General features: G+C 43.9%; 1 protein-coding gene across 3 annotated transcripts in view; it reads right to left on the bottom strand.

The window, feature by feature from the left end:
* Utx (Utx histone demethylase) overlaps positions 1-15590 on the bottom strand; it is an 806852-nt gene that overhangs the window by 70958 nt on the left and 720304 nt on the right. Inside the window, exon 1 of one of the 3 annotated variants that reach the window (XM_053790166.2) lies at positions 5195-5753. The exons of the other annotated variants lie outside the window; for them this stretch is intronic. The gene's annotated coding sequence lies outside the window, so the exon portion shown is untranslated. Of the gene's footprint in view, positions 1-5194; positions 5754-15590 lie in introns of those variants that run through there. 3 annotated transcript variants of the gene reach the window in all.

Below are 15590 nucleotides of genomic sequence, written 5' to 3'. Positions count from 1 at the left end.
TAGGATCTGCATGAGACTCTTATCTATTGAGGACACGGTTAACCTCCAAGAAGATATAAACCAAGTTTTCCAATGGGCAACTGAAAACAACATGATGTTCAATGAAGACAAATTCCAACTACTTCGTTATGGAAAACTGGAGGAGATAATAACTAGAACTGAGTGTACTACAAACTCTGATCATACAATAGAGCGGAAAAATAATGTGAGGGACCTTGAATGGTAATGTCTGAGGATCTCACTTTCAAAGATCATAACAGTACAACGATTGCAACTGCAAAGAAAATGATAGGATGGATAATGAGAACGTTCAGAACAAGAGATGCAAAGCCAATGATGATCCTTTTCAAATCACTTGTTCTCTCTAGGCTGGAATATTGTTGTACATTAACATCTCCCCTCAAAGCAGGTGAAACTGCAGATCTAGAGTGTACAGAGAACCTTTACTGCACATATAAGTTCTATCAAATACCTCAACTACTGGGAACGCTTGGAAGCATTGACTTGTACTCATTGGAACCCAGGCGAGAGATACATACATCATAATCTAAACTTGGAAAATCCTAGAAGGAATGGTTCCGAATCTGCACACAGAAATCCCTCCTTATGAAAGTAAAAGACTGGGTAGGCGGTGCAAAATACCCCCAACGAAAAGTAGGGGCGCCATTGGTACACTAAGAGAAAGCATCATAAGCGTCCGGGACCCAAGTCTGTTCAACAGCCTCTCACCATGCATAAGAGGAATTACCAATAGACCCCTGGCTGCCTTCAAGAGGAAGCTGGACAGATACTTAAAGTCGGTGTCGGATCAGCCAGGCTGTGGTTCGTACGTTGGACTACGTGCGGCCAACAGTAACAGCCTAACCATACCATGGGTGGGGATAGAACCCGCGATTAGAGAGTCTGCAATCGTGTCATTACGATTTCGTGAGTCAAGTAACAGCCTGGTTGATCAAGTCCTGATCCACCGGGAGGTCTGGTCGTGGACCGGGCCGCTGGGGCGTTAATCCCCGGAATACCCTCCAGGATGAAGGGGACATATGATGAGATGATGATGTATGGCCTTTAATCACCTAACATAATAGGCAGAATCGCTACCAGAATATAACAATAAATAAAATCCCATGTAATCGCTGCAGACATCCTAATAAAATAGCTTTACTGATAATGTCCTCCAAGTCTCGAATTTTATAAGGTCTGTTAAGTTCATCGTTTTTGGTTAATTAACGCTGAATTGACCATTAGTACAAAGTATTGTACATAAAGAACTCGACCAAGGCTGAGACAACTTCGACATTGTTCAGCGTCGAAGTTGTCTTCATACCTTCTCTCAGTCCTTTAAAATAGATCAAACATTTTATTTACAAAGACAGGTTGCCAGGACATTACTTAGTGAATGCCTCAAGAACTAAAGGGATGTCGTCCTATCAACATATGGACTGTTTCTTTTGGTTATCTTAATTTCCCTTAGTCAGTAACCCCCCCCCCCCATCCCCGATAACGTCATCACAATGTGAATTCATCTGAATACTTGTAGATATTCTACATTAAATTTTAACCGACTTCATTACAGTGGAGAAATTTGTCGATGATGAAGCCTATTATGAAAAAAAAAATAAAGACGAGGTTACATTTTGATAGTAGTCTTATTAAAAGAGAGTGAGGACATAAAACAGAGAATGTCAGTCCGTGAGCTGAGCTATTCTCAGTACATGAAGGACATAGGGCACAAGCAACCTTCAGTGTCCTAAGGTCAATATGATGGTTGAGACACATGGGTGTTTCACCACTGCATGATTGGATACATCCATAATGTGAACACGAGTGAGAAAAACTGTACGAGCAGGGCCTGCCTAGCGTGAGCTAGTAAACCTACAACAGCATAGATATTTTTACGCGTTTCAACAACCTTGTAGCTGGTGGTAGATGCACACCGGTGTCCTATGAACTTGGCACGTCTGACTACTCACTTCTCCAATACTTCATACATTTGATACCACGAACTTTTTCCTGGTTCTGAAATTCGTCGTCTTTAAACGTTCAACAATACGGCAGGTAAAATTCAATAATTTTGTCTGAAATTAACATCAACCTATAAAGAGCGCTATCATCACTATGTAAATTCTACTTCAATCGTTATCCCTTAAAAAACTACGCATCTACACTGTGCGAATGAACGTTAACTAGTGTAAACATTATATGCAAAATAATATAAATTACCGTAAGATTATTCAGTAGAATAAAATATTGATAAATACTTCCGAAAAATATACCTATTCTAATTTGATGATAAAAATTTCAAGCAATCAAGTAACCTAAAAAAAATACAGGACAAAATCAATCTTAATTAGTTTTTTCAAACCATTAAATTTGATATGACTGGCTCTATCACGTTGGTTAAGGAATCAAGTGGCAAGATATACATACCACTTTCCCTTCAAGGAAAGTTTCTTGAAGCCGGTGAATGGCTCTTGGTGCAAGGGACTGAACATGTCCTTCCCTCATTTTAATGGAACCTGGCTGCCTCCTGTTTCACCAGGGGCTGTGTGACATACGGAAACACGTCCCCAAAATAAAAATAATAATAATAAATGTCATTCAGTATTCATCAATAAAAAGCTATATACTGTACAATCATACAGGCGACGCTTATATACTGTACAATCAATACACATGACACTTATATACTGTACAATCAATACATGCGACACTTATATACTGTACAATCAATACACACGACACTTGTATACTGTACAATCAATACACACGACACTTATATACTGTACAATCAATACACGCGACACACATACTGTACAATCAATACACACGACACATATACTGTACAATCAATACACACGACACTTACATACTGTACAATCAATACACACGACACTTGAGTTAAAATTATCCCTCAAAAAAATCGGGGTAATAACGTTAGTTAAGTTTGTATTAATAACTAGCCACTACAGTACACATATTGGCCCACAAGGCAGATCAGTAGGCCTGGCCCATGCAAGGCAGGTCAAGCCTGGCCTATGCAAGGCAGGTCAAGCCTGGCCTATGCAAGGCATATCAGTAGCTCTCACCCATGCCAGGCAGATCAGTAGGCCTGTTCCCATGCAAGGCAGATCAGTAGACCAACTGGTCCAAGGCAGCTCATTAGGCCTACTGGCCTAAGGAAGGCAGATCATTAGAACTATTGGCCCAGGGAAGGCAGGTCATTAGACTTACTGGGCCAGTGGCTTGGGTGGGTCGGGGACTTAGACCTGCCTCGCATGGACCAGTAGGCCTACTGCAGTTTCTTCTTTTTTTGTGGTCCAAGGAAGGCAGGTCATTAGACCTACTGGTTCAAGGAAGGCAGGTCATTAGACCTACTAGTCCAAGGACGGCAGGTCATTAGACCTAATGACCCATGTAAGGCAGGTTAGTAACCCTACTGGCTCATGCAAGGAAGGTTAGCTAACATACTGGTCCTTGCGAATGTTAGTAGGGCTACTGTCTCATGCAAAGGCTTATAGCCTACTAGACTGAAAACATCTGTAAGTTTACTGGGGTACAATTACAGTCTTTGAGTGATTTCAATTGTAGACCCATTGGACTATGCAAACGTCAATACGTTTACTGGCTCATAAAATGCAGGTCACTAAGCCTACAGACACAAGCAAAGGAGGACCTACTCTCATCCAACGCAAATACTGGAAAAAGTAAACGAAACTTTATACTTATATCAACAGGTATGCATTTATAACTTTTATATTAGCTAATAATCTGCTGAGTAGATCTACATTACACATTTTTTAAGAGTTTTAGGTCTACAAGACTTCATACTACGTTCCATCAACAAAAAAAAAAAAGAATCGTGTAACCTTACAAATCTTGATGGAATTCTCTCCATGGCTATTTAAATAACACAAGCTGATTCTGGCTATAAGTGTCACAAAATGACGTTCGTAAACTTTACGCACACAAGATAATTGACGCATGCCATTCTTTAACAAGTTTTTATCGCAGCAGGAGAGCTGCAGTACGACTACTGCATACTAGGAAGGTCCTAACACCATTCCAAGTCGTGTTATCTGTTTAATCTATCGTTTACAGCTACCCAAAGTATTACCGAAATGGCAAAGTACTCATGAGTTTCAGAAACTGAACTATAAAAATCATAGTATAAACAAATCATTAAATCGACTATAAAAGTACCTAGAATGTAAGTAGCATGCCCATCAACATATCTAATCACGAGATAAGGTTATTACTCACAGGCAGCTATTACAGATTAGTGTACTCACGGATGAAAGACTGAGGTATATGGTAGAATTTTAACTGGAGTCGGGCAGCTGGGGGTTAAGCCGGCCTATAGGCCTACGCCACAACGGCCGTTAGACATAGCCAAGGACACTTCCGCAACCCTCAACCCCCCATTCTCAAAGTAAGGAACAATTCCCCAGTAACAAGTCTTTCGAACATCACAAACATTTAATAAGAGGACAACTGGAAAACAACGGAACAAAAGGCATAATGAATAATGACGGAGGAAGAATAAACAAAATATATGTACCCAACACCTACCCCCTCCCCCCTGCCCCACGCGCGTCGCTTGTTACATCAGCGAATCTTTACGCACTTAAAATCTTGCCATTTAAATGCCCACCAGGGGGAACTCCTTTAATAAACACAAATACCATTACAGTCACATATTCCCCATCGAGATTTTATTGAGAAACATTAAAAATATACAACAATCCCAAACAAGACCTTTTTTTTTCTCCTCTCTTGGCAAAATTCGATGGGAGAAGATGAGCTTGTGTATGGAGTGCGGATGTGCCACATCTCCTGCCCCAAATGCGACCTATCATCTTCAATATTTTCAACTTTTCTTGTGTTATATATTTACTATCAATTGTCTGGTAATTGGTTACACACATATTTGCATGTTTCCGTGACTTAATTCATCCAAAAATTAGTTATTCACTGGAACTAGTGGGAGATGAGGCGACGTTGCCGCTACTCCAAAATGCAGTACCAGCGATTAGCCTGGCCAGGCGGGGGCCAGCTAGCGTCTCATATATATCACGTACGCCAGACTAACCTCACCTACCCAACGCTATTATAACAAATACAATATCTTACCCCTTACAGTGACGCGCACGAACGTCCACATACTAAAAATAGATGATATAACCCTGCAACTTACCAGTGTTGGACTGAGATCTCGACCAGTCTAATGGGTGTTATATGGCAGTGTTTTTATTGTATTTTGATTCCCTGAAGATTTTAACACACTGGCAGTGATGTTGTGATAGGTTTCACTTGTAATACTATGAGCTACGTGTTCTTGAGCATTTAACAGGAGATCATGGAAAGAGGCAGTGTCCGGATACAATGTGGCTATTACTTGAAGCAGTTCTTGGGTTACATGGAGGAGGGATGTTCGGCGTACTTTTAGCATGGGAGAATGATGGCAGGTCTAGTGTACACAGTATTCGGTCTTTGTCCTGTAACGGGGCTGGGGCGAACACCGTACGGTCACTCAACTCCCTCCCCCGTTTACAGCCTCACTGTCTTTCTCCCTTCCTAACTGTCTATCACTCCTCAGGACACACGAGGGTGGGCTAAGCACTCACTGTATGGCAGTGATTGCACGCGTCAGCACACGTGCAAGAACAGGGTCCTTGTCCCGTCCCCGCGGTCCTCACCGACCCAAACCTCCTCCTCTTAACCTTCCACCAGCCACACTGAACATTTTCCCAACATGCTGCCGAATAAATGGGTAACTTCGTACGACGCGCACAAACCCACTTCTACATTACGTGAAGTTCATGATGTTATTCATCATTCTGGAGGACAGTGGGGGACACCCTTGTTATACAGTTGCCTGATAGGTCTACCAAGAAGGTGATGTGGAGAAAGATAAGAAGGAGGATGGTTGTGCGTCTGGCAGGGATGTGCGGGTGGTGGGGCGGTAGGGCGTATTGATCCCCAGGTGAGGCAGCCTCTCTCTCTCTCCCCCACCCTCACAACAACCCACCCACCCACCCACTCCCCCACCATCACCCCAACTACCCATTCCACAACCATAACCCCCACCCACTCTTACCCCACATTCACACCATCACTCCTCCTCATCCCCACCCACACTCAACCCTCACCCCCACCCACACTCACCCACACCCTCACCCCACGAACTCTTTCCCTCTTTCCTACCCTTACACCCACCAACTCACCCCATTCCACTCGCCCCACCTTCCCTACTCTCACCCCTACCCACTACCCCACCATAACCTCATTAACTTTCCCACCCTCATCTCCACCCATTTTCTCCCCGCTCACCCCACCCACTCATCCCCATCTTCCACTCCCACTTCCTCACCATCTCCCAACCCATTCTCCCCACCCACTTCCATTCAACAACTCTTTCCGCACTATTACCCCCTTTCTCCCCACCCATCTTCCCACTATCACCCCACTCATACTTCCCCACCCTCGCCCCACATACTTTCCCCACCCCCACCCCAATCCATTCTCCCCAACCCTCATTTCCCAAACTCATCCTCACCATCCTGGCCCATACTCTCCAATGCTTTCACCCCCCACTAACACCCCACCTCCTCCCCTTAGCGCCACCCTCATCCACTTTTTCCCCTCATCCATCCCATCCATCAACACACCCATCACACATGCACCCACACATCAACACCCACCACCACCCACACATCAACACCCATCACCACCCACACATCACCATCCACACATCAACACCCATACATCAACACCACCCACACATCAAAACCCACCACCACCCACACATCAACACCCACCACCATCCACACATCACCACCCACACATCAACACCCACCACCACCCACACATCAACACACACCACCACATCGAAACACATCACCACCCACTCATCACCACCCACCACCACCCACACATCACCACCCACACATCAACACCCACCACTACCTGCACATCAACACACCACTACCCACACATCACCACCCACCACAACCCACACACCACCACCCACACATCAACACACTACCACCCACACATCAACACCCATCACCACCCACACATCAACACCCACCACCACCCACGCATCAACACACACCACATCAACACACATCACCACCCACACATCACCACCCACCACCACCCACACATAAACACCCACCACTACCTGCACATCAACACACCACTACCCACACATCACCACCCACCACAACCCACACACCACCACCCACACATCAACACACACTACCACCCACACATCAAAACCCACCACCACCCACACATCAACATCCACCACCATCCACACATCACCACTCACACATCAACACCCACCACCACCCACACATCAACACCCACCACCACCCACGCATCAACACACACCACCACATCAACACACATCACCACCCACCACCACCCACACATCAACACCCACCACTACCTGCACATCAACACACCACTACCCACACATCACCACCCACCACAACCCACACACCACCACCCACACATCAACACACACTACCACCCACACATCAAAACCCACCACCACCCACACATCAACACCCACCACCATCCACACATCACCACTCACACATCAACACCCACCACCACCCACACATCAACACCCACCACCACCCACGCATCAACACACACCACCACATCAACACATCACCACCCACACATCACCACCCACCACCACCCACACATCAACACCCACCACTACCTGCACATCAACACACCACTACCCACACATCACCACCCACCACAACCCACACACCACCACCCACACATCAACACACACTACCACCCACACATCAACACCCATCACCACCCACACATCAACATCCACACATCAACACCCACAGTGGTAGTGGTGGTTTAGTTGTGGTCATGGCTGTTGAGATTTCTGTGATTGTGGTTGCTGTTATTACTGTTACTGGTTGCATTTAGTTGTGGGTGGGGAGCACCTCCCCACTGCTATCTCACACCTGCTAATATGGATTAAAGTACGCCATTACTGCCCTACATTACACATATTTTCTCTCTCTCTCTCTCTCTCTCTCTCTCTCTCTCTCTCTCTCTCTCTCTCTCTCTCTCTCTCTCTCTCTCTCTCTCTCTCTCTCACGAGGTAGGATGCATAGCTTTAAGAAGAGATACGACAAAGTTCACTGAACAGGGAGAGTGGACCTAGTAGCGACCAGAGAAGAGGCGGGGTCAGGAGCTATGAATCGACCCCTGCAAGCACAAACAGGTGAGCATACACACACACACGTAGGGGGCATATGATAACGACGTACAAAATACTGAGAGGAATCGACAAGGTGGACAGAGACAGGATGTTCTAGAGATGGGACACATCAACAAGGGGTCATAGTTGGAAGTTGAAGACTCAGATGAATCACAGGGATGTTAGGAAGTATTTCTTCAGTCATAGAGTTGTCAGGAAGTGGAATAGTCTAGGAAGTGATGTAGTGGAGGCAGGATCCATACATAGCTTTAAGAAGAGGTATGATAAAGCTCATGGAGTGGGAAGAGTGACCTAGTAGCGGCCAGCGAAGAGGCGGGGCCAGAAGCTGTGACTCGATCCCTGCAACCACAACTAGGTGAGTACACACACACACACAGTAGCGACCAGCGAAGAGGCAGGACCAGGAGCTATGAATCGACTCCTGCAACCACAATTAGGTGAGTACACTGCAGATGGGACAGTTCAACAAAAGCTTGCCGCAGTTCGACCATCAACAAGTCCCAGTTTTTTTAATTAGGTACACAAATACTTATTGGCCAACACTAAAATAGTACTTGCAGCAGGTACTGGAGTTTTCTCACACACAACCTGAGTGCTTTCTTACACATGATACTGTCATGTCACAGGCGAGAAAGGTACACCCTTCTTACCCCCCGTATGGGGACGTAATAGGATAATGAGCCGTGACAATATGGACACCATCTTCCCTGGTTACGCTAGGTAACCTAACCTAACTTAAACCCTGGTAACTGATATCATCAAATTAGTTTAAAATGACACGCGAGAAAACACTAGGGCATATTTATTAGAAAACGTTTCGGCCCTGGGACAGAAACGTTTTCTAACATGTCCTAGTGTTTGCCCACGTGTAATTTCAAACGATATTCCCTCCCTACACACTACTGGCGACTAACTCCCACTTAACTAGGTCAATACAAATCAGTCTTATGAAAAACAGCAAATCAGAGATGGAGGAGAGGAAAGTGGATATTATATGACACCTAGATATCATTTATTAATACTTATTTCTTTATTAAAATAACGAGAAAAGGGAGGGATCTTATACTAAGATAACTGGGCAAGATACAAAAGATACAAGATAATTGAGATGGGGGAAACACAATTATCTGACGAAACTTAATTTTCACTTATAGTATAAGAATCCTTAGCAGATCACTCCTAGAAGACCAGTCAGGCTCCTAGCTCCAGGTCCCAAGACCTCATACAGAGCCTCAGGTCTGTCCCCAATAGACTTGACTTTGGCCACCGAATCCCTACACAAAGCTTATAAGAACATGAGAGGAGCACTGTAGCAGGCCTACTGGTCCATGTTAGGCAGGTCCAACTCACACCCACTCATATATTTGTCTAGCCTATTTTTAAAACTACACAACGTTTTAACTTCAATGACGTTACTTCGGAGTTAGTTTCACTCAGCCACAACCAATGCTTTCCTGAGCTTATAAAGGCCTCCATCCTACCCCCTAATTTTTGACTAGAGGTCAGTTCCCATGGGGAAATTCACTACGTGGTCTCCATGGAGGCTCGAGCGAGTCCCCTAACAGAACTAGGTATGAATGAAGATTAACAGCCAAGATTCATTTCATCGCAAACAGAAACAGGAGGCCAAGTCTCAAGATATCACAATATATTCCACAAGGTCTGGCGTTTTCCAACACATTTTTCTCTGGATACGACCCATGTCTTAAATGACATGGATCCAAACCAGTGCCTTGAAAGGATCAACTTCCTGGTAGCCGAAGCATGTTCTAGGCATATTCCCCTAAGAAAGAAGAAGAGCAGGAGTAAACTGGAGAGAAAAAGATGCTCCCTCTACAGAAGACGACGAAGAGTCACTGAGCTCCTCAGGAGTGCTAGAACATCTGATACACGAAAGGAGGCGCTGAACAGGGAAGTGGAAACTATCGAACTTAAGCTAAATGACTCTTACAGGAACCAGGAGAGGCAGGAGGAGCTTAAAGCTATTAGTGAAATTGAAAGAAATTCAAAATATTTCTTTTCATATGCCAAAAACAAGGCAAATACCACATCTAGTATCGGGCCCTTACTCAGACAGGATGGGACTTACACAGATGACAACAAGGAAATGAGTGAAATATTGAAATCCCAGTACGACTCTGTGTTTAGTGAACCACTAATCGGTCTGAGGATCGACGACCCAAATTATTTCTTCATGAATGAGCCTCAAAACTCCATAAATGTATGCCAGATTTCCGACATTACCCTAACTCCGATAGATTTCGAAAAAGCCATTGACAACATGCCTATGCACTCAGCCCCGGGCCCAGACTCGTGGAACTCTGTTTTCATTAAGAACTGCAAGAAACCGCTCTCGCATGCCCTAAGTACACTATGGAGGAGGAGCTTGGACATGGGTGAAATTCCACAGTCACTTAAAACAACGGATATAGCCCCACTCCATAAAGGTGGCAGCAAAGCATTAGCTAAGAACTATAGACCAATAGCTCTGACGTCCCACATCATAAAAATCTTTGAAAGAGTGCTAAGAAGCAGGATTGCAAATCACCTGGATTCCCAAAATCTGCACAATCCAGGGCAACATGGGTTCAGGGCAGGTCGCTCCTGCCTCTCACAACTACTGGATCACTATGACATGGCCTTGGATGCACTGGAAGAAAATCAGAATGCAGATGTAATATACACAGACTTTGCAAAAGCATTTGACAAATGCGATCATGGCGTAATAGCCCATAAAATACGTGCTAAAGGAATAACTGGGAAAGTGGGGAGATGGATCTTCAACTTCCTAACAAATCGAACACAAAGAGTAGTGGTCAACAGAGTTAAATCGGAGGCTGCCATAGTGAAGAGCTCTGTTCCACAAGGCACAGTACTCGCCCCCATCTTATTCCTTATCCTCATATCAGACATAAACAGAGATATACGCCACAGCACCGTATCATCCTTTGCGGATGATACTAGGATCTGCATGAGGCTGTCATCTGCTGAGGACGCGGTTAATCTCCAAGAAGATATAAACAAAGTTTTCCAATGGGCAACAGTAAACAATATGATGTTCAATGAGGACAAATTCCAACTACTCCGTTATGGAAAACTGGAGGAGATAATAACTAGAACAGAGTATACTACTGACTCCGGCCATACAATAGAGCGGAAAAATAATGTAAGGGACCTGGGAGTAGTAATGTCTGAGGATCTCACTTTCAAGGATCACAACAGTGCCACGATCGCACGTGCAAAGAAAATGATAGGATGGATAATGAGAACTTTCAAAACGAGAGATGCCAAGCCCATGATGATCCTTTTCAAATCACTTGTTCTCTCTAGGCTGGAATACTGCTGTACATTAACATCTCCATTCAAAGCAGGTGAAATCGCAGATCTAGAGAGTGTACAGAGATCCTTTACTGCACGTATAAGTTCTGTCAAGCACCTTAACTACTGGGAACGCTTGGAAGCACTTGACTTGTACTCGTTGGAACGCAGGAGGGAGAGATATATCATAATCAACACTTGGAAAATCTTGGAAGGAATGGTCCCAAATCTGCACACAGAAATCACTCCCTACGAAAGTAAAAGACTGGGCAGGCGATGCAAAATGCCCCCAATAAAAAGTAGGGGCGCCATTGGTACACTAAGGGAAAACACCATAAGTGTCCGGGGCCCAAAACTGTTTAACAGCCTCCCATCAAGCATTAGGGGAATTGCCAATAAACCCCTGGCTGCCTTCAAGAGAGAGCTGGACAGATACCTAAAGTCAGTGCCGGATCAGCCGGGCTGTGGCTCGTACGTTGGACTGCGTGCGGCCAGCAGTAACAGCCTAGTTGATCAGGCCCTGATCCATCGGGAGGCCTGGTCATGGACCGGGCCGCGGGGGCGTTGATCCCCGGAATAACCTCCAGGTAGGTAACCTCCAGGTAGGTAGGTAGGAAGGATCATTTTGGCGTTCCACAGGGATCAGTTTTAGGCCCACTGTTATTTATATATCAATGACCTTGACGAGGGAATTACTAGTGATATGAGCAAATTCGCTGATGACACGAAGATGGTAAGGATAATAGATTCAAACGTAGATGTCACGGAACTTCAGGAGGATTTAGACAGACTCAATTCGTGGTCAGAAAAGTGGCAGATGCAGTTCAACGTAGATAAATGCAAAGTTCTGAAGCTCTGGAATGTTCATAACCCTAGCACTTATCAGCTAAATAATGTAGAACTTAGCAGTACAGAATGCGAAAAGGACTTGGGGGTTATGGTAAGCAGCAACCTTAAACCAAGACAGCAATGCCTAAGTGTAAGTAATAAGGCAAACAGATTACTGGGATTTATATCAAGAAGTGTACGCAACAGAAGCCCAGCGGTTATACCACAGCTTTATATATCATTAGTAAGGCCTCGCTTGGATTACGCAGCTCAGTTCTGCTCTCCATATTACAAAATGGATATAAATTCGATAGAAAACATTCAGCGAAGAATGACAAAATTAAAACATAGCATTGGAAATCTTCCCTCGAAGAAAGATTGAAGTCCTTTAATTACACTCACTTGTAAGACGAAGACGGATGACTTAACCTTCACCACTCTCGAAAGTAACTCGTATCGATGAATTAGTGGCAGCAGTGGGATGGGAAAAAAATGCGAGATTGTAAACCGATGCCAGCAGGATATAACGCAAAAGATGGTTATTGGCGCTAATAGGAAACGCAGTCGTTAGACACTGACGTTAGTGAGGAACTTGTGATGTACATATGGGCAGTTTCTAGTGCTCGTCTACCCTGGCAGCCATGCTTCAAGCTAGGCTGCACAGTCTGGTCACCTTGTTACTAGGGAAGTCTGGTCTTAGACCTGGCTGTCAGAGACACCCTCGAGACCAGTCAGAGGTATGACGTCAAAATGAATGACGTTAAATTAGCTACTGACATGATGACTGACAAAGCTTGCTGATGGCATCATTTCTGACGCGAAGTTGCTTGGTAACGTCATGAGTGATGCACAGTTGCCTTCTGAAATCATGAGTGACGCACAGTTGCCTGCTGACGTCATCACTGACGCACAGTTCAGATGCGTCAACGACAACATCTCGCCTAAAATATCGCACTCATAAAGTCGAAGGTTGTGTTTGTGTGCGATGCAGTAGTGATGGATGCTCTCGCACCCGCTCACCTTTATCGCTTCACAGCATTATAAGTTATAATAATAATAATAATAATAATAATAATAATAATAATAATATAATGCTAGAAATATCTAGAGGGGTAATATTTAACCTGGTGGTAATAACTACCCTGCCTTCCCTCGTGGGTAGTTCTTCCCTTTTCTGGAATAAACTCACTGGTGCCACTTTATTATTATTATTATTATTATTATTATTATTATTATTAAGGAGAAGTAGGTAGTTTGTGTTAGCTAGAGTAAGGGGTAACAGGGATAAGATACTTTAATTCCGTCGGGTTGATGAAGGTGGTGGTTAGCAAGTCTGTCTTGTGATTACTAGAGGGAGGATTCAGCTTCCAGCCGAGGCTCCTGCCTTGATTGACTTACCTAAATGTGCAGTATTTAGGTCTTTATTGCCGACACGTTTCACTCGTGCTGTAGGCTTCTTCAGTCGAATAAAGAGACTATTAATATATTGTAGGCAATGGATGAAAAATGAGATGTGAGGTGTTCAGTCCCACAGTCTAGGTATATATATATATATATATATATATATATATATATATATATATATATATATATATATATATATATATATACACACATATATATTATTGCTTTTTACCACTCCGACCGTCTCCTATCGAGGTAGGGTGATCCGGCAAAGAAGTCACTTTCACTGTTATTCATGCACTCACTGTCCTGCCAGAGGTGTGCCGACATACAGTTCAGACAGATGACCCTCCAACCCACAATCTTCCCATCCCTCCTTCATAGTGCAGGCACTGTATTACCCACCTCCAGGACTCGAGTCTGACTATCCGGTTTCCATGAATCCCATCATACAAGTTACCTTGCTCACGCTCCATCTGATCAAATCATAAAAACCACTGGCCTCAATTCTTATCTAACAGTCACACGAGCCTGTTGGATGTCCAAGCCTCCTAGCACTCAAACCCTCCTTCACCTCCTTCCTTCAACCTTTCTATAAGCATATGTTCAAAGACTTCTTGGCGTATATTTCTTGAAAGATTCACCTCTGTTTATATATATTTGGGCTTCCCTTGAAAATAAACACCGCTGTGCATATACTGAGTGGTGCACACCTCTTCATGTATATATCGTAAGAGATATCTGTTGGCCTATATACTCTCTGATATAAACTTGAGTATATATACCTTGAAAGATCAATCAGAACTATACTCCTTACATCAGGGCTAATTAAATGATCTCATCAATTCAACCCTGACCTACTTTTCTTTAGATTTATATCTATAATTTTAACCATAATTCAATGGTGACGAGATGTAACCCGAGAAAGCACTTACCAAGGCCTCCACACCCATATTGTCATGAAGGGACTTCGATGAGGCATAATTCTATTTATTGTCTCTAAAGTCTTATTATTCTTCTTCTACTGAGCCTTCCTCCACAGGAAGCTCGCTCCGACAATTGAAACTGGTATATTCTGACCCCTGAAGGAATCCAACCTCTTAATCCCTTCCAAGTTCCCCTCCTTAACACTACTATCCTACTCTCCTCAGGAGTAACCGTAACTTGAGCACACCACGCATTTCTTAACTCTAACCACTCAGAAGTATATACTGGTGTATATACCTTGAAAGATACAAATCTCTCGGTATATATATCCCGTTAGAAATACGTACTATTCGGAGTATATACTCTGAGAGGCACTTATGCATACGTATACACCCTTGAAGACACGCACTTCACAGTGTATATACCCTGAGATAATGACACGTTTGGGCGTATAAACCCAGTGACCTAATTGTATTGTAATGACTCATAAATATCACCTCCCTCCCCCCATCCCTCAGTATAATTCGTGCGACCAGCGTCACTCCAATACCAGACATCACCTTTAAAATGTATAACATTTTTCGTTCTAAATGTGTGTTTCAAAAGGAGAAAATGCAATTAACTCAATTCTGATTTCCTATACATTTTTATTACTGTGTTTCCTGAATAGTAAATTAATGTTTGAATCTTGCGTTCCATAGAGGTAGCTTCCCTGGAGTAGCCTCTCGTGTATTGAATCATACCATACCATGGGCGGGGATTGAACTCGTGGCGAGTGGGTCGTAGAACTCCAGGCCAGCGCGTAAGCCACTGGGTCAGCTGGCTACAATAAAATTCATCCAACTATGTATAT

The sequence above is a fragment of the Cherax quadricarinatus genome, chromosome 58, assembly GCF_038502225.1.
Source record: "Cherax quadricarinatus isolate ZL_2023a chromosome 58, ASM3850222v1, whole genome shotgun sequence".
NCBI lineage: Eukaryota > Metazoa > Arthropoda > Malacostraca > Decapoda > Parastacidae > Cherax > Cherax quadricarinatus.
This window is presented reverse-complemented; position numbering and strand designations above follow the sequence as displayed.